The sequence below is a fragment of the Pelobates fuscus genome, chromosome 1 (assembly GCF_036172605.1).
Source record: "Pelobates fuscus isolate aPelFus1 chromosome 1, aPelFus1.pri, whole genome shotgun sequence".
In the NCBI taxonomy this organism is placed as follows: Eukaryota; Metazoa; Chordata; class Amphibia; order Anura; family Pelobatidae; genus Pelobates; species Pelobates fuscus.
Window position 1 is genome coordinate 139,094,907 of NC_086317.1, and position 25,129 is coordinate 139,120,035.

Below are 25,129 nucleotides of genomic sequence, written 5' to 3' on the forward strand. Positions count from 1 at the left end.
GCCTGCTCTAACTTATCCAGCCTGTAGTCCACAACCCAGGACGCAATGATGATGGAAACAGCAGGACGCCAGCTGAATGAAAAGATGAAGAAAACTTTATTTCTACTAGTAAAACAATGGTCTCCGTTCCCACATAGAAGTCCAATGGTCCTATTCATTGTTCTTTAAAAAGTGTCTGTCAGAAAACTCAGTCACTTTCGGCACTGTAGGATGTACTTCCTGGTATTCTGAGTTTTGTCCGGTCACGTGGTAGCGTGATGACTTAACAACATGATGACGCGTTTCGCCGAATCGGCTTTCTCAGATCACGTCTCAATGCTGCTGGTCCTGACTTTTAAAGACCAGGCTGTGGGCGTAATGTTCGCTGATTATTCAGATGATATGGGCATGATAAGCATTAATTATTCAAATGACCACGCGTAGTCATATTCAAATCTACAGTCACAACGGGGGTTTATCTCCTTAATGTTCTTTTCATAAAAACCATAATACAAAAAATAAAACACAAATACAGTGCCAAAGATGCATCAGAAAACATCTAAATATATAGCCATTAGTGATGTCCCGAACAGTTAGCTGGCGAATAGTTCCTGGCGAACATATGCAATGTTCGGTCCGCCCCCTATTCGTCAACATTGAGTAAACTTTGACCCTGTACCTCACAGTCAGCAGACACATTCCAGCCAATCAGCAGCAGACCCTCCCTTCCAGACCCTCCCACCTCCTGGACAGCATCCATTTTAGATTCATTCTGAAGCTGCATTCTTTTATTTTATTTTTTTTTATTTTTTTTATTTTTTTAGACAGAAGTGTGTTATATTTGAGCATGCTAGGCTGAACGTGCGTATATCATGGCTAGTTGCACTGAGGGTATTAGTATATAGCAGTACATTGTTGCAGGGCCGCCACCAGAAATATTGGGGCCCCTGACAAAGCACGAGGTCTAGGCCCCGCCCCCCTGCCCGGGCGCCCCCCCCAATGAATGCAGTGTGTGTCAGTGTAATGAATGCAGAGTGTGTGTCAGTGCAATGAATGCAGTTTGTGTGTTAGTGCAGTGAGTGCAGTGTGTGTGTCAGTGTAATGAATGCAGTGTGTGTGTCAGTGCAATGAATGCAGTCTGTGTGTCAGTGTAATGAATGTAGAGTGTGTGTCAGGGCAGTGGATGCAGTGTGTGTGTTAGTGCAGTGAGTGCAGTGTGTGTGTCAGTGTAGTGAATGCAGCATGTGTGTCAGTGTAATGAATGCAGTGTGTGTGTCAGTGTAGTGAATGCAGAGTGTGTGTCAGTGTAATGAATGCAGTGTGTGTGTGTTAGTGTAATGAATGCAGAGTGTGTGTTAGTGTAGTGGATGCAGTGTGTGTGTTAGTGTTGTGGATGCAGTGTGTGTTAGTGTAATGAATGCAGTGTGTGTGTTAGTGTAATGAATGCAGTGTGTGTTAGTGCAGTGAATGCAGAGTGTGTGTTAGTGTTGTGGATCCAGTGTGTGTGTTAGTGTAATGAATGCAGTGTGTGTTAGTGCAGTGAATGCAGAGTGTGTGTTAGTGTTGTGGATGCAGTGTGTGTGTTAGTGTAATTAATGCAGTGTGTTAGTGCAGTGAATGCCGTGTGTGTGTTAGTGTAGTGAATGCAGAGTGTGTGTTAGTGTTGTGGAAGCAGTGTGTGTGTGTTAGTGTTGTGGAAGCAGTGTGTGTGTTAGTGTAAAGTACAGTTGCAGTCCGCTGGGCCCCCTCTGCAAGTATAGGGAGCTGGAGGCCCGCGGCTGCACCTATATATAGCGATCATCGCTATATATAGATGCAGAGAGTAATTGTGGGGCCCCGTCACGGTTGTCACCCCCTGATGGCGGCCCTGCATTGTTGTGAAAGATGGCTCTCATGTTTAGGGTGTAGCTTGCACGTTATCAACTGTGTATTTATATCAGCAGCTCCACCACTAGTTATAAATCAAGTGTGAGTCGCCCCATGAGATGAGACTAGTGAATAACATAATACATGAACGGTTAAGGTAAAGGCATGTAAGGAACTACGACAATAAACTCTTTAGGAGGTGAAATAATGACATGTTTAAACGCTTGCTACTTTATGATTAGTTAATGTGCAGAGAGCAGTTCATGTGATCAAAGGCATGGTGTGAAGGATCGGCTATAGTGGGACATGCTTGGCAGGCTTCTGTTTACTGCTTGTGCTCATCCGATCCCTTCTGGGCGCCAGGTGCAGACCCTGGGAGTCCCTGATACCTGGCACAACAAACGCAAGTCTCTGGCTGAGTGCCGGGTTCGCGGCTTGAGGTGGTGGAAGCTTGTTTTGTCGGGTGGTCGGATCTGTCCCGGTGGTGCTTCACGTCCGGTGTGGGATTGTGGTGGCTTAAGGTGGAGGCGAGTGCTTGACGTGGGGCAGGCTCTGCATTTCTGTTTGTTCCTCCGGTCCCGTCTTCGACGCCTTTTGCGTTGGTGGATTTTGCTTAGCTGTGGTGGAGCTTGTTGGGGCTGTGGTGGAGCTTGTTGGGGCTTCCTGCTTGTTATTTGCTTCCAAAATTGATTAAAGAGTCTGTCCAGCTTAGACTCAATATCCTGCCATGCTTTGCTGGTACCAGGAGGACACGCGGATGCCGCCATATTGGGAGAGTCGCAGATGAGTATGTCAGCCTGGGCAGCGGTGCTCTGTGCGTCCATTAACTCCAGACAGCCTCTCCGGGGTGGAGCGGGATAACCCCCACTGGTCCGAGGGGGGTGTAACGGAGCTCCTGCTGGGAAGTAGTTGCTCCTGGGCATCCCAGGATCGGGAGATCGGCCGCCTCTCCCGCCCAGTGAGCACCAGGCCACACTTGCCACGCGGAGGTAAGTAAGACTTTGTCGAGTTGCTGACTGCTATTAAGCATGTCGGGTCGGTCAGGTAGGAGCAACATTGCTGGGTCATCCCCTTCTGGGGTGAAATTCGCTTGTTGATAGCTGCTTAAAGTGAGATATTGAGGGAGCTCACACGAAGTGCGTCTTTCCTCCATGACAGCTAGGCCCCGCCACCCGGAAGCTGCATTCTTAGTGAGAGGAGGGACAGTGTAGCTGCTGCTGATTTAAAAGGGAAATCGATAGCTAGGCTAGTGTATTCCGTGTCCACTACAGTCCTGAAGGACTCATCTGATCTCTGCTGCAAGGACAGCACCCCAAAAAGCCCTTTTTAGGGCTAGAACATCAGTCTGCTTTTTTTTCCCCTGTGTAATCTAATTGCAGTTGCCTGCCTGCCAGCGTGTGTGTCTGCTCACAACGTATACTGTGCCCACTTGCCCAGTGCCACCACTCATATCTTGTGTCACAATAGCTTGCATTTAAAAAAAACAAAAAACTTTTTTGACTGTAATATAATAGCAGTCAGTTTCCTTCACACGTGTGCGTTTCAGGGTCTGCCAGGGCACAGTGTCACACCAGTGCAACTCATATCTGGTGTAACAGTAGTGTACATAAAAAAAAAAACTAGAAATTTGACTGTGAAATAATAGCAGTCAGTTTCCTTCACACGTGTGCGTTTCAGGGCCTGCCAGGGCACAGTGTCACACCAGTGCAACTCATATCTGGTGTAACAGTAGTGTACATTAAAAAAAAAAAAAATACAGGGGGCTTGTTGTCACCTTTCAGGGACCCTTGGTGTTGTACGTGGCTGGGTGGAGGAAGAGACCTTCAATGACATCAGTGAGGACAAGGAACGGGACATGGCTAGCTTGGTATCCAACCTTGTGCAAATGGGGAGTTTGCCGTTGTGCAAATGGACTGTTTGCGGTTGTTTGCGGTGCGTTAACGGGGAGTTTTGTCTGTCACTGTGAAGCGGGTGTAACCCTTACACTACCTGATCGATACAACATCATACCTGATGTTTTAAAGCACGTTATTCCAAACAATTTAGGAATGTTAGGTGATTTATGCCCTTTATGGATTAAAACCAGACTCTGCATCAACTATGTAATTTTCCATGGGAGTTTTGCCATGGATCCCCCTCCGGCATGCCACAGTCCAGGTGTTAGTCCCCTTGAAACAACTTTTCCATCACTATTGTGGCCAGAAAGAGTCCCTGTGGGTTTTAAAATTCGCCTGCCTATTGAAGTCTATGGCGGTTCGTCCGGTTTGCCCGTTCGCGAACATTTGCGGAAGTTCGCGTTCGCCAACGGAAAATTTTATGTTCGCGACATCACTAATAGCCATATAACATATATTGATAATTCACAATATAGATGCCAAAAAAGAGTAAGTATATTATATATGCATTCCTAATTTACAGCACTCTTATTTCATTATAAAGACCCTATATAGAGTTACAAACCATACTATATTAAACATAAAAGTCTAAAATGGTGTCATACCCCATATTACTAAATTCATTAAATAAAATAAAGAATAGGAACCTACTAAAAGGGAGGAAAAAAACTTGAATATTAGTATATTAGCACATATACCTAGTATAAAACCACTAAAATCACTAGAAGTTACATAGAAATAGTGCCAAGAAAAAAAAAAAGTATAAAAGATAAAAAATCTATAAAAATGAAAACAATAAAAGTATTACAAAATTATAAAAAATTATACAAATCAAATCCGATATTAAGACGCTTAAGTGCAAGGGTTTCTAATGTATGAACCCATTTCATTTCCTCTTGCCCCAAGTTTTGAATGAAATTACCTCCTCGCCATGATTTTCTTATTATTTGTATGCCTAAAAATGTAAGGCCACTGGGGTCTTTATTACGATATTTTTTTAAATGGGCAGATACACTATGGTGGTCAAGGAGACCTTTCCGAATATTGTTAATGTGTTCATAGATTCTTTTATGTAGGGGGTGGATGCTCCTGCCCACATATTGTAACCTACATGGACATATTAAAACATAAATAATATTTTTTGTAAAACAAGTGATAAAATCTTTAATGGAGTGCTCTTCCATATTATATTTACTTCTAAATTTACTTATTCCTTTTAAGGTACTGTTTCTACCGCACTTACACCCGACACATTTACCGCATGAATAAAAGCCTTTTTTGTTACCACTTAAAAAGTTTTAGGCACTTCTTTCCTAGGGTGATTAAAGGTTAAAATTTGCTTTAAATTGGGTGCACCCCTAAATGTAATAAATGGTTTGTCTGGGATAATTGCCGATAACTCTTTATCTTTTTTTAGAAGGTGCCAATGTCTATTGATAATAGATTTTTTTTTTCTAAAATTTTGATTATAATCCAGGACCAAAGGTAATTTATCTAGTTTATCCTGTCCATTATTATTATTTCTTAGTTTAAAAACCAATTAATCTTGATCGAATTCCTTTACTTCATCATAGGCTCTATCTAATATGTTGGTAGTGTATTGTTTTTGAGAGAATTTGTTTATCACCATTTTTGCCTGTTCCGCAAGTTTTAAGGCCGTTTGGCCTGTATTTGTGGGAGGGGCTTAAATGAATTCACTCCCCTTTATAAGGGACACCCCTTCTCTGACTCATATCGCTTGAGGTAAGCATCAGAATGATTTCCACTTCCGGGTCATCCAGACGCCATTTTACCTGATTACTCCATGAGGTTTTCTAAGCTGAGCTGTGTCAGGAATCCAGCCACAGGCTTTTCCGGCCTACCACCTTCTTTCTTCAATCCATCACCGTGGATGGTGTCCAAGTGACTCACAAATTGTAAGTCGACCTACCTGTTACGCTAGGCATCAGTCCCACGGCACCATGCACGGGTCAGGTCCTCACTTTACGGCTGCATTTTGTCCAAGTCTGTTCTAAAACCATTGCATGGTCATGAATATCATTTGTTTAAACTCACTTGTTTATATCTGTCACTGGCTCATTTCGAGCATTAGCATACTCCCGAACGGGAACACATTCTGTTTCAATTGCCTAAACATACTAGGCAATTCTGTGCTTGCATTTCGAATCTCACTGCTCGTTTCGTTTTGTTTCCCTGACATACCAGGCTCATGGTTTGTGCAATTTTCTACCAAACGGGAACTAGTTAATGCATTTACTATTGTACTACACACACGTTTCAAGCATTTACAACCCACGAACAGAACTTTGGTTTGTTACAATGAATGTTATTAAACTATTATGTTCACATATTGTATATTGTCAAACGGGTTTGGATTAAAGGGTATTTTTACCACACAATCAGCATTTCTGACCCCTACTGGTCAACAGCAAAACTGTCTTCACATGTCATATACAATTTACCAGCCAATATAAATTACACATAAGATTGTTTTAAAGATAACCATAAATTAAACTCCAGCACAGGCTCAACTTCAGGTTTAATTCACGATAATTTACATTTCACATCAAGACCAACAGTGGTTCTATCAACACTGCCACCTACAGGTCTGTCAAGTACATTGACAATTTTCATGGGGTTTTAAAACTGACCCCTACCATTCAATAAGACATACAACAATTCACATAGCAAGTAGTATATCAACATCTGGTATAAATACATATATTATTACACAGTAGCAGACGCATCTGTATATACGTAACTGGTAATATAGTTCACATACATTTTTCACAGCTTGCTGCTCACACAACAGACTTTCCCCTAGCAAGGGGACATACAACTTACAAGGTGGGGACAGACCACTTTTTCACTTGTACATATGGTACTTAATGGGTTAAGATTGATACATATTTAACCAGTATGGCTACGATGTTTAATATTTACACATCACGGCACTTTACTTTTCACATATACTGTACGTATTAAAAGGGGCATAATAGTTTGGCAGATAAGTGCCAAGAATTTGATGCTATCCTGGAAAATGATAAACTTAAATTGGCGGACATTAAAGATAGGTCCAGGAGAAATAAAATATGTATATGGGGGATACCAGAGACGGTTAAGCTTGGTCTATGCCAAATTTCCTTATGCCATACGGTTTTATCCATTCAGGTTACAGTTACCACTAAAAAACCTATACGGATTTTCAGGTTCAATACCATACTACCAGGTACATACACCTGCTCACGTAGTTATCCATCTCTTACCTTCCCTGTAATAGTAATAGCGTACTGGCAATTAGGGTTCTAGGGCCCAATAGGTATTACTCCCTTTTTTCTCTGCATTATGCTTTGGTTAGTGGTCCCGCAAGGCCAACACCCCGCCTCACACTCGGAGGCATACACCCCTCGGGCCACTCGTGAGCTAGCCGCCTCGCATTGTATCATAGAGAGGGCATCACCTGTCACTCCCCTTCCTATTTTCTGGTTACTGTCACCGAGAGGCCAACATCCTGCCACAACGTTCGGTGGACACACAAAATCCCCTCGCGCCAAGCATAGATAGAGCCTCTCAAGCCACTTGGCAACTAGCAGGGCCTCACCAGTCACCAGAAAACACCAAGCCTAATCGTTTCGCCTTACGGCTTAGCTAGCAAGCCAGTACAAGACCCCTGGGTACAAATAATAATTGCAATCTTTATTGTTATTTAAGAATTTCTCAAAAAGATGGTGAAGAATCACCTCTTCCTCGCACCCCGGCTAGAATTGATACACCTTCAAGCAGAGGAGATGTTGATAGTCCAGCAGCAATCAGATCCTGGACGATCCCACACATTACCACCGACCTAAGGAGGTAACAAATCCCCTACCCTGCCACAGCAAGGAAAGCAGAGTTATTCAAACTCCTCCATACATCAACGAATAACACGGAGGAAAGGGAGGCAAGGCAAGGGACACCAACTCAGGTGACACCCAGGCCATGCTAGCCTCACTCATAAACTCATGAGCCAAAGAATTTATGACAGACTGGCAATCTTGAGTCGGTCACCACAGCCCTCACAAGGCTGGGCCTCACGCTACTGTACAACCAGCACCAACCGAAACTCGGTTACCCGGTACAATCAATTCTTATGACACACAAGACGTTAACCCTGCACGTGTGATCCCAGCACATTGGGGAAACAAGGCATATATATGTATGATGATGTATCTGTGATGGTCAGATCCAGGGATTCCAGGTAAATCGGGAACTGACCATCCCTTGGTTGGGTTGGCATTTGGTATATGTAGAGATGTTTATTTTTGCAGGTACCCATACAGAAGGGATTTTGTCCCAAACAAATGGACGAGCATTCTCATGCTCCAGGTACCAGCACCTCTGAACTACCAGAGACAATTGATATGAGTAGTTGCATTGCAGGGTGGTGGATGGTGAACTGTGTTCCTGACCCTATAGTGTTCCTTTAACCATGACTGTTGCATATATGTTCAAATGGTTCAGGGCACATGACAAACCATGTGTCCCAATACAACTTACAAATACCGTACTCACCATCTGTACACACCAATGCATTTTCAACACTACTGACTCATCACCCTTCCAGACTTGTAGTAGATTTACTAAAGCTCTGGAGCTTCAAAGGGCTCCCATACAGGTATCATAAATACACCTTCAAGGAAAATAGCAGCCCTCACTTACAGTCAGCACAACAGAACCATTGGCTGTAAACACACTCATAACCAAGATTTGCAGAGGGGTCTTTACTTGGGTTTTCCAATCTCCACCATTTACAGCATGGCACCAAACACAAACACATTAGTATTGTCACAAGGAGATCTTCCCTTAAACAAAGACTAACCATAGACTTATTGGCACCACACACCTCCGCTACCCCAATCTCAACTCCCTCATACCCTCCGAGGAGTTTCCTTACTATACAACACCATTGATCTACCTTTACAGCTATCACTCAAGCATGGGTTGAAGCTTGGTTAAGTAAGACCAATATCATCAACACAGTAAACGGCTACCATCTACCCTACACACTGGCACTTACATGGCATAAAATGGGCAATCCTTTCCCTGATCAACTTTCGGGCTACAGATTATCCTACTATCGATATTCGCAGATACTCTGTGCTGGTTATGATAACATATCAGAGGCCTTACAGTCATACACTATCTAGAAGACTTCTTGTTGATCAAAAATAACATATTTTTCACTAGAAGCCTCACAGCAGCTTAGTCTGGTTGACCACTTGGGCGTCCCAGAACCCCATAAGAAACAGAAGGCCCAGACACTATCATTACATTACTGGGCATACGACTTGAGTCGGCATCCATACACGCAAGTTACCACAAGACAAATAGGGAACATTCTCAACTACATCAATTACTACCTCCTGCTTAGTTCTTACAACTGCAAGGAACTACAATCCCTACCAGGTTCCTTAATTTTGCCATGCCAATTATACCACAAGACCACGTTAACGTTTGGTTAAAGTTATTGCTGCCAACGGAGGTTCAATCAGTTATTAAATCCAAGGGTTCACAAACTTTTTCCACCTGCACTGTGAATGTTTACATGGTGTGTTCAATAAAAACATGGCAACATTTCATTCTTTGTTTAAGCAGACTGTGATTGTCTATTGTTGTGACTTAGATGATGATCAGATCACATTTTATGACCAATTTGTGCTTAAATCCATATCATTCCAAAGGGTTCACATACTTTTTCTTGCAACTGTATATAGATTTAAAAGCCATGACGTCACACTCTGTCTTCAAATGACCACGTCATTTAGGCGACTCTATGGTGTTTTGAGTCACAGAGATTATGTGGACCAATTATAACACTGAGGAAGCCTGTGAAAGGTGAAAAGCATTTTTGTCACATATAAACCCTGTGGACTTTATTGGATTTTGCAACCAATTTACTTTAAATTTATTTTTTTATAATACATTTGTTTAAACTCTTCTGGAGCCTTTTCTCTCATCACAAGAGGTAGCATCTCCCTAAGTAGACGTACTGCGATCCGTATAAGTGGTGGTTTATAATATTGTATTCTGGAACATATTACACTATATTTCCACTTGCTCTTTCTTTGAGGTCCAGAAGATCACCAAAGAAGGGAGGAGTTTCCCTAAGGGGAAGGAAGATATTATAGCGAAAATCTTAGACAGTTTGAAAGCTCTTTACTAAATAAAGGAGAACATACAATTTTGTCAGAATCAAACAGAAAGTTAAAGGGACTATGGCAGGCTTCCCCAAATTCCGGCCCTCCAGATGTTGCTGAACTACAACTCCCATGATTCTCAGCCTATCTATTTCATTCATAGAATTGTGGGAGTTGTAGTTCAGCAACATCTGGAGGGCCGGAGTTTGGGGAAGCCTGGACTATGGCATACAATACTGTGAATGGGTATCACAGATACATCATAATGCCTCTCTCTTTAATGACTTACACATTCTCTCGATTTACAGACACAGCACGTATGGCGTATTCTATAAAAAGGAGCAATGTCTATTTAAAGGGACACTATAATCACCAGAACAATTACAGATTATTGTATTTGTTCTGGTGAGTATATTCATTCTCTTCAGGCTTTTTGCAGTAAACACTGCTTTTCTGAGAAATTACAGCCTAGTGATAACTCCACTGGCCACTCCTCAGATGGCTGCTAGAGCTGCTTCCTGGAGTAGTGCTGCACAGGGTGGTGGATGGTGGATTGTGTTCCTGACCCTATAGTGTTCCTTTAAACATGACTGGTTGCACTTTTGGAGTATGTGATATCTTTTTTGAGTGTATGATATCTGGCTAAAGTTTTCAGAAGGACCCTAGCAAGCTAGATGCTATATGTAATTGGCCCATGCCTCACTTTTTAATAGCTACACATAGCTTTGTTTTATCTTGCCAACTAGTATTAGAGGTTTTAAAAAAAATATCTCCAGTCATTGCACCCATAACCAACATAACTAAGAAAGGGGTTAACACACATCTACTTCCCTGTTTTCTGCTATGTTAAGACCATTGCTTCACCAAGACAGTTTGTACCTCTTGATTCTGAAGAAAGAACAGATCTTCCCAGATCTTGGCACCTGCTTATAAATGCACAGATATGTTGTTTGTGGCACTCACTAAAAGTGAGACATTAGTTACTGTCCTTGTACTACTTTACCAAAATAGCTGGTCATCCAGGCATTACTAATGTTTCAATACTTTTAGTAGTATTTAGTAGTATTTTTTGAAGCATAAGGGCATTTATTATTAAGTCCAAGTATGTCAAGTGCACTCAATACAAAACACTGCACCTTCAACTTTGTGGTCTCTTCAGTAGAGATGTCGCGAACATAAAACTTTCCGTTTGCAAACGGCGAACGCGAATTTCCGCAAATGTTCGCGAACGGGCAAACCGCCATAGACTTCAATAGGCAGGCAAATTTTAAAACCCACAGGGACTCTTTCTGGCCACAATAATGATGGAAAAGTTGTTTCAAGGGGATTAACACCTGGACTGTGGCATGCCGGAGGGCGATCCATGGCAAAACTCCCATGGAAAATGACATAGTTGATGCAGAGTCTGGTTTTAATCCATAAAGGGCATAAATCACCTAACATTCCTAAATTGTTTGGAATAACGTGCTTTAAAACATCAGGTATGGGGCGGAGCCTGGACGCCGATGGAGAAAGACGTGTGAAGCCTGAGCTCTCCCGTCCACGAGCCATAATCAGCTAACATCGGCACCTTTACCCGACCATCCACTCAAATATCAGGGGTACACACTTACCAGAGAACCCCCCAAACAACATCGCCATGGGAGGCACTAAAAAAAGAAAGGACGCCCCCTTAACGGTGGCTTCGATGTTCCGCGCCACCAGGGAACACGGGCGGCCATCTTTGTCACAAGAGGCCCAAGAATCCGGGGCAGAAACCGACGAAAGTGAAGCCCCTGACAGGGACAAATCAACAGCCTACCGCACACCACGAGAGCCGCTCACCAAAGCCGACCTCCGCCAAATGCTGCAAGACGCCACGGCAGACATAAAGGCACACACGGCTACAGAACTGGAGCGACACATCTCAGGCCTAAAAGGAGAAATCGAGGCCCTTAACGACCGCACCACCCAGGCAGAAACCGACATCACACAAATTAAAGCGAACACCACCCAGCATAAACAAGACATCTATTACCTAAGTGATAAAGTGCAATTTCTGGAAGACAGCCTGGAAGATCTAAATAACCGTTCACGCAGGAACAACATCAGAATAAGAGGTATGCCAGAAACTGTGGACACAGACGCCATCTTACCCACATTGCAAGATCTGTTCAGATCCTTACTCCCACACTCCTCAGACCAAGACAGGGAGATAGACAGGGCACACAGGGCCCTGCGACCAGCAGCCCTCAATCCATCAGTCCCCAGAGACGTGATAGTCCGCCTCTTACACTTTGCCACGAAGGAAAAAATCATGGCGGCGGCCAGAACAGCACAACCAAAGCATGGGAATCACACACTTGCCTTCTTCCAGGACCTAGCCCCTACAACACTAAGGAAAAGAAGAGACTTAAAACCCCTTACAGTGGCCCTGACACAACAAGGGCTAAGATACCGATGGGGCCAACCCTTCAAACTCCAAGTACGCATTGGAGAACAGGAGCATGTCCTACATCACCCAACGGCCATGGAGGACTTTGCAGCGGCCCTGGGGCTACAGCTCGCCACCATAGCACCGCCAAGAGACCGCCGCAACAACAGCGAAATCAGAGAGGCCTACGCGACCGACCGCCCTCACCCATCGCACCGACACCAAACAAGGAAAGGGCCTCCACCGACAACCGGGACTGACAACCAGGCCACTGGGACTTGACCCAAACGTTCACGGCCCGTGGACTCTCTCTCTATCCAGTGGACCATACCGCTGTAAACCCTACAAGGACTCAGGCCTGTATACCCTAAAGGGCCATAATGTTGAAATGTGTTAATGTTTTCTTTTTTTTTTCTGTTTATACTCATCCCCGTTACGAGGTTTTAATATGTGAAATCATAGGCTGGCACGCCCTCACGCAAAACACGCCAGATCAGGGGGAAAAAGGCTTAAGCTACCAGCTCTGCCGAAAATCCCCGTCCCTACCTCCCCTTTTTTTTCTGCGCTACCCTAGCAATCACCCACAACACTGGGACGTTTGGAAGACGAGGGTTTGGCGGACATCACTTTACGGCCCACGCCACACTCCCTCTACCCAGCGAGCCATGATATAACCCGCCACCCGGGCACACTGGCCCACCCCGCGAAAAGGCCCAACACAACTACTCTGGGTAGCGCTACGCTACATGAAACAGGGCACTTAAATAACAAGGCGCTATCTCCCCCCCCCCAATTGAGACAGGGGTACCAAACGAAGCTGACCCCCCTTTTTACCATAATTTACCTTGCTAGGACTCATATCTAGCGGTAACACTATCCCCCCTTCACGGTGGCACAAAGGTCGGTAGACACGTATTCCCTACAGCGGAACCTACAGCTATACCTCATACGGGGACGCAGACCGGTACACCCAATCATATAACAATGTTGAAATATCTTACTGTTATACTGTTTATGCTCATCCTTGCTACAAAGTTTATATGAGAGGTAACAGACTAAAGCACCAGCATATTAAACATGCCAGACCAGGGGACCAAGCCTAAACTAACTAGGCCACAGACAACCCTCCCCCTCTATCTCTCTTTTCACAATCCCCCATAGCACTGAACCGCCAAACTGGCGAGGGTATGGCAGGTACCACTATACAGCCCAATTCACGTCCCCAATACTCAGCAGGCCATGGCACAACCCGCCAGTATGAAAAGCGGACATACCCCGAGCCACGGGCCAACAAGACCACTAATCTCTACCACCAGCCAACTAAAGAGCCACGAGCTTAAAAACCCCCAAGGCGTCTAACGCCACCGATATTATGACGCAAGAGTACTACGGCACTATTCCCCCATCCACTACGACATGAGTAACAATTAGCAATACTCTGCCCATACTAAGACCAAGAGGTTAGAATCACACAACACGCTCTATATTATGGTACAAAAGACAAGGGACACTCTTCTCACCCAGCAGAACCTACCGCTAAAACCCGGATGAGGACTAAGAACTATCTACCCTAATAGGTTGCACTGTGAAAATGTTATATGGTGATACTCCTCAAACTCACCCCAACTGTGATATTAACAAGGGAGATACAGCCTAGAGTAAAGGTACACAAAACACACCAGCACAGGGGGTCCCCCCCCCCGGAGGTTACAAATGCACAGTCACCACCCAGACATAAAGCCGATAACATAAAGGAAAACCCAGAGTACCGACCACTATGGGCCCCCAGCTACCTAAGCTCACCCCTCGTCTGACAACAAAGCCTAACGATATGTACACTCTCTCCGCAGATCCATAGAACACCTCTACACACCCGGTCATGCCGAGGCCTCCTCCAAAACGCAACCCCAGCCACCGGGCCACAATGACCCGCCAAACGAACATGACTAAGGTAACACACCCATGGCTCGGAGAGGACGGGAAGCGAGGTTTTACCCCTTCCAGACACCTCCGACTCAACTCACACAACCCACCCTTAACTACACCCACCTGGTAACAAACGACCAAACCCGCTTCCATCTCCAACAGGTCCATAGAACACCCACGAGGGACCAGGACTAGGCTTGCACCGATACAAGGGCACCTACACCCCCTCTACCTCCGCCCCCACCTCACCTGGCAGCGTAGGTATAAGACCAGGACATACCCGACCCTCCTCCCGACCCAAAGGCGATCCCCAGACCTCACACACTCAAAGACCCGACTCTTCACACTCAATAGCAAACAACGAAACAGACAACCCTTCCACTCCGGACCCACACACACCTCCCCCCCACCGACCCACCCCACACACAACAAGACACCATGAACACCAAACTGACATGTGTATCTATCAACTGCAAAGGACTCAATAACCCCGCAAAGAGACACAAACTAATGAGATGGGCAAACCGTACCAACGCAGATATAATTTTATTACAAGAAACCCATTTCACACAATCCAAACCATTTCCCCTTACTAGCAGACACTACAGAGAGTACTACACAGCAAACTCCCCCACGACCAAACAAAATGGAGTGGCTATCCTAATGAGAAAAACTTGCCCTCTTAACATAAAACAAATACTCAAAGACCCACAAGGTAGATTCTTCACGATCACGGGCCAAGCAGGACACACCCGCTATGCCATAACCTCACTATATGCGCCACACACCCCAAATAAAGAGTTCTGGGACACATTCCAAGCCCACCTAGCTCTAACCCCAGGCCACCTCAAAATCGTAGGAGGCGACTACAACGCCACACTGTCACCTACAGCAGACAGAAGACGAACCCGGACACATCAAAACACAACACCCAAGATGGACAGACTACTACAAGAATTCGTACAAAGACAGAGACTGGTAGACGTCTGGCGCCTACTCCACCCGACCACTAAGGACTACACATTCTATTCCCACCCCCACAACTCGTACTCCCGCATTGACCTTTTTCTGATCTCACCCTCCCTCACGCACATGACCCAAGCGGCTGACATAGGCAACATCACGTGGTCAGACCACGCAGACATCACATTATCAATCAAAGTCCCCGACGTAGCTAGACCATGGTCCTGGAAACTTAACCCCACGCTACTACACAACCCACAGATAACAGAGGCAATACACACGGAACTGTCAAACTACTTCACACTGAATGCACCCACAGCATCCTCACCAAGCATACTGTGGGCTGCCCATAAGACGGTCCTGAGAGGGAAATTTATAAGCCTAGCATCACACCTGAAAAAAACCCAACTAGCAGAGTTAACAACAGCCCTCACAAACCTTCGATCCCTGGAAACGAGCCACAAACAAAACCCCACACAAGACATTCTCAAAGAAATCACAGAATGCCGATCCAAAATCAAGGACTTTATGACAAAAGACGCACACAAAGCCATGCAATGGACCAAACAAACCTATTATGAAAAATCTAACAAAGCCGACACCCTACTTGCCAGGAAACTGCAACGCAGGGCCGACCAAAAACGAATAGACACAATACAATCACCAGACGGCACCAAACACCATGCACCATCTCAGATCGGGGAGGTCTTCCAAAAATATTTCTCCACGCTATACGACCACAGCCCCAACACCCGACTACACCCCGACAAGACCAGACGATCCATAGACGAATACTTAAAAAAAATACCCCTACCAGCCTTAAAAGCGGAAGCAATAGCCAAAATAAGTGAACCAGTCACCATCGAAGAAATTGCAAAAACCATCAAAAATACCAAACCCAATAAAAGCCCAGGCCCGGACGGTTTCACAGGACTATATTACAAAACATTCCCCGCCATCCTCCTCCCCCACCTCTGCAACCTCTTTAATGCAATATTACAGGGACACCCCATACCCCCCGACATCCTAAGAGCAAATGTGTGCCTTCTCCCCAAACCTAACAAAACCCACCTAGATCCAAGCCACTACAGACCGATATCCTTACTAAACGTAGACGTAAAGCTACTAACAAAATTACTTGCGGACAGGATCAACCCCCACGTACACAAACTTATCCACCCAGACCAAGTGGGTTTCATACCCCTTAGACAGGCGTACGACAACACCAGACGAACCTTCGACCTCCTATGGACGACATCTCACCGACAAATTCCCACCCTATTCCTATCCCTAGACGCCGAAAAGGCATTTGACCGACTGTTATGGCCATTCCTTTTTGCCACCCTGCACAAATTCCGATTCCCGGACACAATTCTAAATGCACTCGAAGTCCTGTACTCCGCACCGGTAGCGAACCTCCTAATCCCAAATGCTCAGCCCCCCTCTTTCCGCATTTTCAACGGGACGAGACAGGGCTGCCCCCTCTCCCCACTCCTATTTGCCCTCTCATTAGAACCCCTACTCCAAACCCTACGCACAGACGCATCAATAAAAGGAGTACGCATTAGAGAAGAAGAATATAAAGTGGCAGGCTATGCCGATGACCTACTCCTCACCATCACCGACCCGAGGAACTCGCTCCCATCCCTACTACACACCATACAAGAATACGCACAGGTCTCAGGCTACCGCCTTAACCTGGACAAGACGGAAGCACTCCCGGTACAAATCCCCCAAGAGGACCTAGACGCACTAAAATCAGACTACCCGTTCCGCTTCAACCTCACACACATACACTATCTAGGTGTCGACTTACCAGTAGACGTCTCCTAGACATACCAACTCAACTACTCCCCCCTACTGCTAAAAGCAACGACCGACCTCAAGACTTGGGAATCCCACTCCATCTCTTGGCTAGGAAGGGTAGCATGCATAAAGATGAACCTCCTCCCGAGATTCTTATACTTATACCAGACACTACCGGTCCAAGTAGTTGCCAAGGACTTTAAACTATTGCAATCACAAATAGACCGCTTTGTCTGGGCCAACAAACGAGCCAGGATAAGGAGAGACATCCTCTACCTCCCGACACGGTCCGGAGGTCTTGGCTTACCCCATTTCCTCCATTATTTCCACGCAGCTCAACTAGCTCAGATTAAAGCACTGCACACCCCCATAGGACTGAAAAGATGGGTGGACCTTGAGCATGACTTATTTGGCCAAGATTTCCCCTCCCTCTATATCTGGGTCCCAAAACAAGCAAGACCACAACTCCCTCCCACCACACCGGCACTCGACACCTCCATAGCAATCTGGAACAAACTCTCCATAAAACATGCACTCACGACGAACCCCTCCCCCATGACACCAATTTTGAGAAACAAACACTTCACACCGGGCATGACCCCAAAAGACTTCGCCCACTACGAAGACAATGACCTCATACGGACATATCAATTCTTCCGGAACCAGAAAATCACTGCATTCACAGACCTACCTCAAAACAGACCATTCACCACGCACGACTTCTTCCGTTACCTACAAATCAAAAACCTCCTGGAAACCCCCACATACAAACAAGCCGGTCTCACACCACTCACAGCCTTCGAACAAACATGTATACATGCCCCCATACAAAAAAGCCAGATCTCCACGACCTACGCACAATTACTCAAAACGACAGGGACACGGCCCCCAGGGTATGTCACAGCATGGGAAAGGGATCTGGGACCCCCCGCAGACCCCACTGACTGGTCAGCCATATGGGAAGCCACAGCAACGGTAACAATATGTGTAACACATGAAGAGCAGGCATATAAAACCCTAATGCGCTGGTACCACACTCCACTAAAACACAAGCAAATGGGACTATCCGCATCAGATAGATGCTGGAAGAAGTGCGGCCACAAAGGAACATATTACCATATGTGGTGGGAATGCCCCCACATCACACAAATTTGGACAGACGTAGTGGCCCTTGCCTCAAAAGTTTTACACGACAATATTCCAAGGGACCCGTGGCTATGGCTACTATCCAAACCGCTCGAAGGTACACCGCGAGCCCACAACAAATTGCTGGCCAAATTAGCCTTGGCCACTAGGAGAGCCATAGCTTCCCACTGGGGCGCACCCACAATCCCGACACTCACAGACATAAAAAAGAAAATGAACGAAGCCAGGTCGATGGACAACCTATCAGCGCTCATACATGACACCACAACACATTGCAATAAAATATGGGACCTGTGGTTCATGGAACCCTCCACCGCCACTTAGGAAACAGAGGGCAAATAAAGATTATAAAGACAGAAACCCGAAATATGAAAACATGTGGAACCATAACTACCTACTCAACCTACACACCCCCTAGACACAAAATACATTGAGAGACCAGTAACTGGTACACAGGAGACCCATAACCTGGTCGACTCATGAGGAACAAACAAAAGACATACGAAGGGATATATCCACCACAGACGAAAGTCAACCCAGACTTGCGAAAGCTATCATACAGGCAGTAGGATCTACCTATACTCAAACCCCGGTCTCAACCGAAACCACATAACAGGGCTAATCTTAAAACTACTAAAACATCCTGAGTCAATAACGAGCAACCACTCAACCCAGATGTCAGGGACGCCTACTCCCCCACCCTTCAACCCCCCCCCCACTACCCCTCCAGACACCCCAAAATAGGGGACCCCCCCAAAAAAAAAACACACCCCACCCCTGAGTGATGTTTCCCCCCCCCCCTTACACCTAGCAAAGGTTAATTACTGCTCTTCATATCGCTACAAAGTTACATGAATGTACGTTCAAACTTGTTTGCATTTGTTTAGGTTGAGTTGAAAATGTGTTAAAAAGTCTATCGGAACGATACCCCCAATATTGGTTATAAACACAAAAAATGCAAGTAATCATTCTTGGTACAATGCTCGATACGCAATGTAAAGGAATATGTACCCTACCCCCCACCCTTTTCATTTCTGTTCCCCACCCCAATCCCCAGACAAAAAAACAACAGATATCGACTAGAATGTAGAAAATGTTTATTTGCAATTAAAGCAGGTGGAAACCACCAACAGATATCTGATATACACGCTTGAACTGTTTGCCTACCGTAAAAAGCACACGTTTGTTTTGTGAAATTTGTACTACAAACTTTAACCTCCCGTTTTCTTTTCTGTACCCCCACCCCATAAAACAAAAATCTTTCAAAATAAAGAATTTAAAAAAAAAAACATCAGGTATGATGTTGTATCGATCAGGTAGTGTAAGGGTTACGCCCGCTTTACAGTGACAGACCAAACTCCCCGTTTAATGCACCGCAAACAACCGCAAACAGTCCATTTGCACAACCGCAAACTCCTCATTTGCACAAGGTTGGATACCAAGCTAGCCATGTCCCGTTCCTTGTCCTCACTGATGTCATTGAAGGTCTCTTCCTCCACCCAGCCACGTACAACACCAAGGGTCCCCGAAAGGTGACAACAAGCCCCCTGGGACGCCTGCTGTGTTTGGTCTTCCACCTCCTCAAAGCCACCTTCCTCCTCTGACTCCTCTTCTTCAGACTCCTCTCTCTGCGTTATTATAAGGTGTGTTAAGTAGTACTATTCCTATCAGGTTAATCCCTGTTACGTCCCCTATCAGGGGACGTGTATATGGTATCGATTTTAGGAACCGGGAGATGGAAAAAGATGCTTGGTCGGTCCTCCTACTTCAAATTTGGGGCACTGCGCATGCAATCTAATGTGCCACCAGATAGGAGTGGTGTGTTAAGTAGTACTATTCTTATCAGTTTAATCCCTGTTACGTCCCCTATCAGGCCTTTTTTAGTCGAATGTATCGCCCACTGTCAGTCCCTTCGGGATCCATCCCTCATTCATCTTAATAAAAGTGAGGTAATCTAGACTTTTTTGACCTAGGCGACTTCTCTTCTGAGTGACAATACCTCCTGCTGTACTGAAGGTCCTTTCTGATAGGAAACTTGAAGCGGGGCAGGCCAGAAGTTCTATTGCAAATTGGGATAGCTCAGGCTACAGGTCAAGCCTGCACACCCAGTAGTCATGCTGTTTCGCCACTGGATATCTGAAAAGTGCGCCATGGCCGTGTAGGAATGCCTGAAATGGCCACAAACATTCCTGGACTGCTTCCGGACGTCCTGTAAGCCTGGGTACTTATGCACAAAGCGTTGTACGATCACATGTCTCAACTTGCCCAAATTCAATGCCGCCAACAAATTTCTTCCGTTGTCACAAACCACTTTGCCGATCTCCAGTTGGTGCGGAGTCAGCCACTGATCCACCTGTGCGTTCATGGCGGATAGGAGTGCTGGTCCGGTGTGACTCTCTGCTTTCAGGCAAGTCAACCCCAAGACGGCGTGACACTGCCGTATCCGGGATGTGGAATAGTACCTGGGGAGCTGGGAGGGTGCCATTGATGTGGAGCAAGACGCAGCAGCAGAAGAGGACCCAGCCGAGGAGGTTATGGAAGAGGATGGAGTAGGAGGAGTAGAGGAGGTGGCAGCAGGCCTGCCTGCAAGTCGTGGCGGTGTCACCAACTCCTCTGCAGAGCCACGCATTCCATGCTTGGCAGCCGTCAGCAGGTTTACCCAATGCACAGTGTAGGTGATATACCTGCCCTGACCATGCTTTGCAGACCAGGTATGGTCAGATGGACCCTTGCCCCAACACTGTGTGCCAGACATGCCATTACTTCCTTTTGCACAATCGAGTACAGCTTGGGGATTGCCTTTTGTGCAAAGAAATTTCGTCCAGGTACCTTCCACTGTGGTGTCCCAATAGCTACAAATTTTTGGAACGCCTCAGACTCCACCAGCTTGTATGGTAAAAGCTGGCGGGCTAAGAGTTCAGACAAGCCAGCTGTCAGATGCCGGGCAAGGGGGTGACTTTGTGACATTGGCTTCTTATGCTCAAACATGTCCTTGACAGACACCTGACTGTGGGCAGATGAGCAGGAACTGCTCAAGGCGAGAGACGGAGTGGCAGATGGTTGAGAGGGGGCAAGGAGGACAGCAGTGGTTGACGTGGCTGAAGATGCTGGACCAGGAGGAGGATGGTGGCTTTGAGTTTGTGTGCTGCTTGTACTCATGTGTTGATCCCATAGGTGTTTGTGATGTGCGATCATGTGCCTTCGCAAAGCAGTTGTACCTAGGTGGGCCTTCTCACGACTCAGTTTCTTTTGGCACAGGTTGCAAATGGCATCGCTGTTGTCAGAGGCAGACACACCAAAAAAATGCCACACTGCTGAGCTCTGCAATGATGGCATTCTGGTGGTGGCAACAGCATGCGTTGATTGGCGTGCTGTCTGGCTGACCCCGGGTGCCGATGCATGCTGTCTGACTGTGCCACTAGCTCCTTGCGACGACCTGCCCCTGCTTCCAACTTGTCTCCTCCTCCTCTCTGTCTCCCCATCTGAACTTTCCCCCTGTTCTTCTTCTCTTCTAGCGGGCACCCACGTGACATCCACGTACGCATCGTCATCATCAACCGCTTCACTTGTATCTGACAACTCAGCAAAGGAAGCAGCAGCGGGTACAACATCATCATCATCACACCGTACGTCCATGTGTGTAATGCTGCCTGACTGAGACATATCCCCGTTATCTACATCCTCTGGCAATAATGGTTGCGCATCACTCATTTCTTCCAACTGATGTGTAAATAACTCCTCTGACAGATCAAGTGAAGCGGCTGTGGTGCTAGTGTTGGTGGTGGCGGCAGGCGGGCGAGTGGTAACTTGAGAGGTACCCGAAGCTAAGCTGGAGGAGGATGGTGCGTCAAGGTTCCGAGCGGAAGCTGTAGAAGATTGGGTGTCCTGTGTTAGCCAGTCAACTATGTCCTCAGAACTTTTCGAGTTCAGGGTACGTGGCCTCTGAACACTGTGCATTATTCTAGGGCCAAAGGGAATCACAGCACCACGACCACGACAGCCCCTGTGGGGTGGCCTGCCTCTGCCTGTCATTTTTTTTCCGATTAGTGATACTATGCGTGTAAGTTACTGTGACAACAGATATAAGAGGCACTGTGCACTGGCAGAAGTTGGCAGAGTAGACGCTGTAGGCCTGACACACACGCTTGCAGACAACTAACTGCTATTCAATCTATTACAGTCAAAATTGTATTTTTCTTAAATGTACACTACTGTTACACCAGATATGAGTTGCACTGGTGTGACACTGTGCCCTGGCAGGCCCTGAAACGCACACGTGTGAAGGAAACTGACTGCTATTATATTACAGTCAAAAATTTTATTTATTTTTTAATGCAAGCTATTGTGACACCAGATATGAGTGGTGGCACTAGGCAAGTGGGCACAGTATACGCTGTGAGCCTGACACACACGCTGGCAGGCAGGCAACTGCAATTAGATTACACAGGAAAAAAAAAAAAAGCAGACTGATGTTCTAGCCCTAAAAAGGGCTTTTTGGGGTGCTGTCCTTACAGCAGAGATCAGATGAGTCCTTCAGGACTGTAGTGGACACTGAATACACTAGCCTAGCTATCGATTTCCCTATTAAAGCAGCAGCAGCTACACTGTCCCTTCTCTCACTAAGAATGCAGCTTCCGGGGGGCGGGGCCTAGCTGTCAGGGAGGAAAGACGCACTTCGTGTGAGCTCCCTCAATATCTCACTTTAAGCAGCTATCAACAAGCGAATTTCACCCCAGAAGGGGATGACCCAGCAATGTTGATCCTACCTGACCGACCCGACATGCTTAATAGCGGTCAGCAACTCGACAGAGTCTTACTTACCTCCGCGTGGCAAGTGTGGCCTGGTGCTCACCGGGCGGGAGTGGCGGCCTATCTCCCGATCCTGGGATGCCCAGGAGCAGCTACTTCCTGGCAGGAGCTCCGTTACCCCCTCCTCAGACCAGTGGGGGTTATCCCGCTCCACCCCTGAGAGGCTGTCTGGAGCTAATGGATGCACAAGGCACAGCCTCCCAGGCTGACATACTCATCTGCGACTCTCCCAATATGGCGGCAGATGCGTGTCCTCCTGGTACCAGCAAAGCGTGGCAGTATATTGAGTCTAAGCTGGACAGACTCTTTAATCAATTTTGGAAGCAAATAACAAGCAGGAAGCCCCAACAAGCCCCACCAGAGCCCCAACAAGCTCCACCACAACTAAGCAAAGCAGTCACCATTAAAATCCACCAACGCAAAAGGCGTCGAAGACGGGACCGGAGGAACAAACAGAAATGCAGAGCCTGCCCCACGTCAAGCACTCACCCCCACCTTAAGCCACCACAATCCCGCACCGGACGTGAAGCACCACCGGGACAGACCAGACCACCCGACAAAACAAGCTTCCACCACCTCAAGCCACGAACCCGGCACTCAGCCAGAGACTTGCCTTTGTTGTTCCAGGTATCAGGGACTCCCAGGGTTTGCACCTGGTGCCCAGAAGGGATCGGATGAGCACAAGCAGTATACAGCAGCCTGCCAAGCATGTCCCACTATAGCCAATCCTCCACACAATGCCTTTGATCACATGAACTGCTCTCTGCACATTAACTAATCGTAAAGTAGCAAGCGTTTAAACATGTCATTATTTCACCTCCTAAAGAGTTTATTGTCGTAGTTCCTTACATGCCTTCACCTTAACCGTTCATGTATTATGTTATTCACTAGTCTCATGTCATGGGGCGACTCACACTTGATTTATAACTAGTGGTGGAGCTGCTGATATAAATACACAGTTGATAACGTGCAAGCTATACCCTAAACATGACAGCCATCTTTCACAACAATGTACCGCTATATACTCATACCCTCAGTGCAACTAGCCATGATATACGCACGTTCAGCCTAGCATGCTCAAATATAACACTTCTGTCTAAAAAAAAAAAAAAAAAAATACAAAAAAAGAATGCAGGGTCTGGGAGGGAGGGTCTGCTGCTGATTGGCTGGAATGTGTCTGCTGACTGTGAGGGTAAAATTTTACTCAATGATGACGAATAGGGGGCGGACCGAACATTGCATATGTTCGCCGTCCGTGGCGAACGCGAACAAGCTATGTTCGCCAGGAACTATTCGCCAGCGAACTATTCGGGACATCTCTACTCTTCAGCCTTTTCAAATACCCAATCCAAACAAATCTAATCTTGAACTAATTATAATCTTGCTGATGATAGTGGATAGATTCTCCTAAAAAGCACTCTTTGTTCTTTTGTCTAAACATCTGTTATCACTACAAATGGCCAAAATCTTTGCCAAGGAAGTATTCATATTATATGGGATACCTAATAAAAACATATCCACAACCTGGATCCATTTATAGGTTTTACCAATCAATAGTGGCAAGGATACACAAATAGTTGAAGTAAGGGTATAAACGAAAAAAAGAAGACAATTGAACATTAAGTACATACAGATATATAACCATATAAACTGAAGTGCCTCTTCAATCAGACCTCTGTTCAGTTCTTGGGGTACATAATTTCTGAGAAGGGTTTCAGTATGGACCCTAAGAAACTGGAAGTCATCAAAACTTGAGCATACACTTGTTATTTGGATTTCATGGTTACTGATATTTTGCTTTGTCTCTCGTTATTCCGTCTCTCTATTTCCCTTGACCTCGGCTTGTGTTTTGACTATCCCTTTTTGCATAACCCAACCATTCTAAAGATCGGTATTGCAATTTTCTCTACTCTGTCCTGTCTGCAAGTTAGGGTTCCCTAGTGAATATTACATTGACTACAGGTGGTATGGAGAAGGTTTGGTAATCTAAGCTTTATAGTAGGCCTGCGAAAAGCCATCAGGCCCTGGGGCTTCATTATATGGGGTCATGTGGATTGCGGCTTTCAGTTCCTCTAATTTGAATGGTGCTTCTAATGTTTGGCAGTCTGTGTGTGACACCTTTCTATCTAGGTTTTGCTCCAGGTATGCCC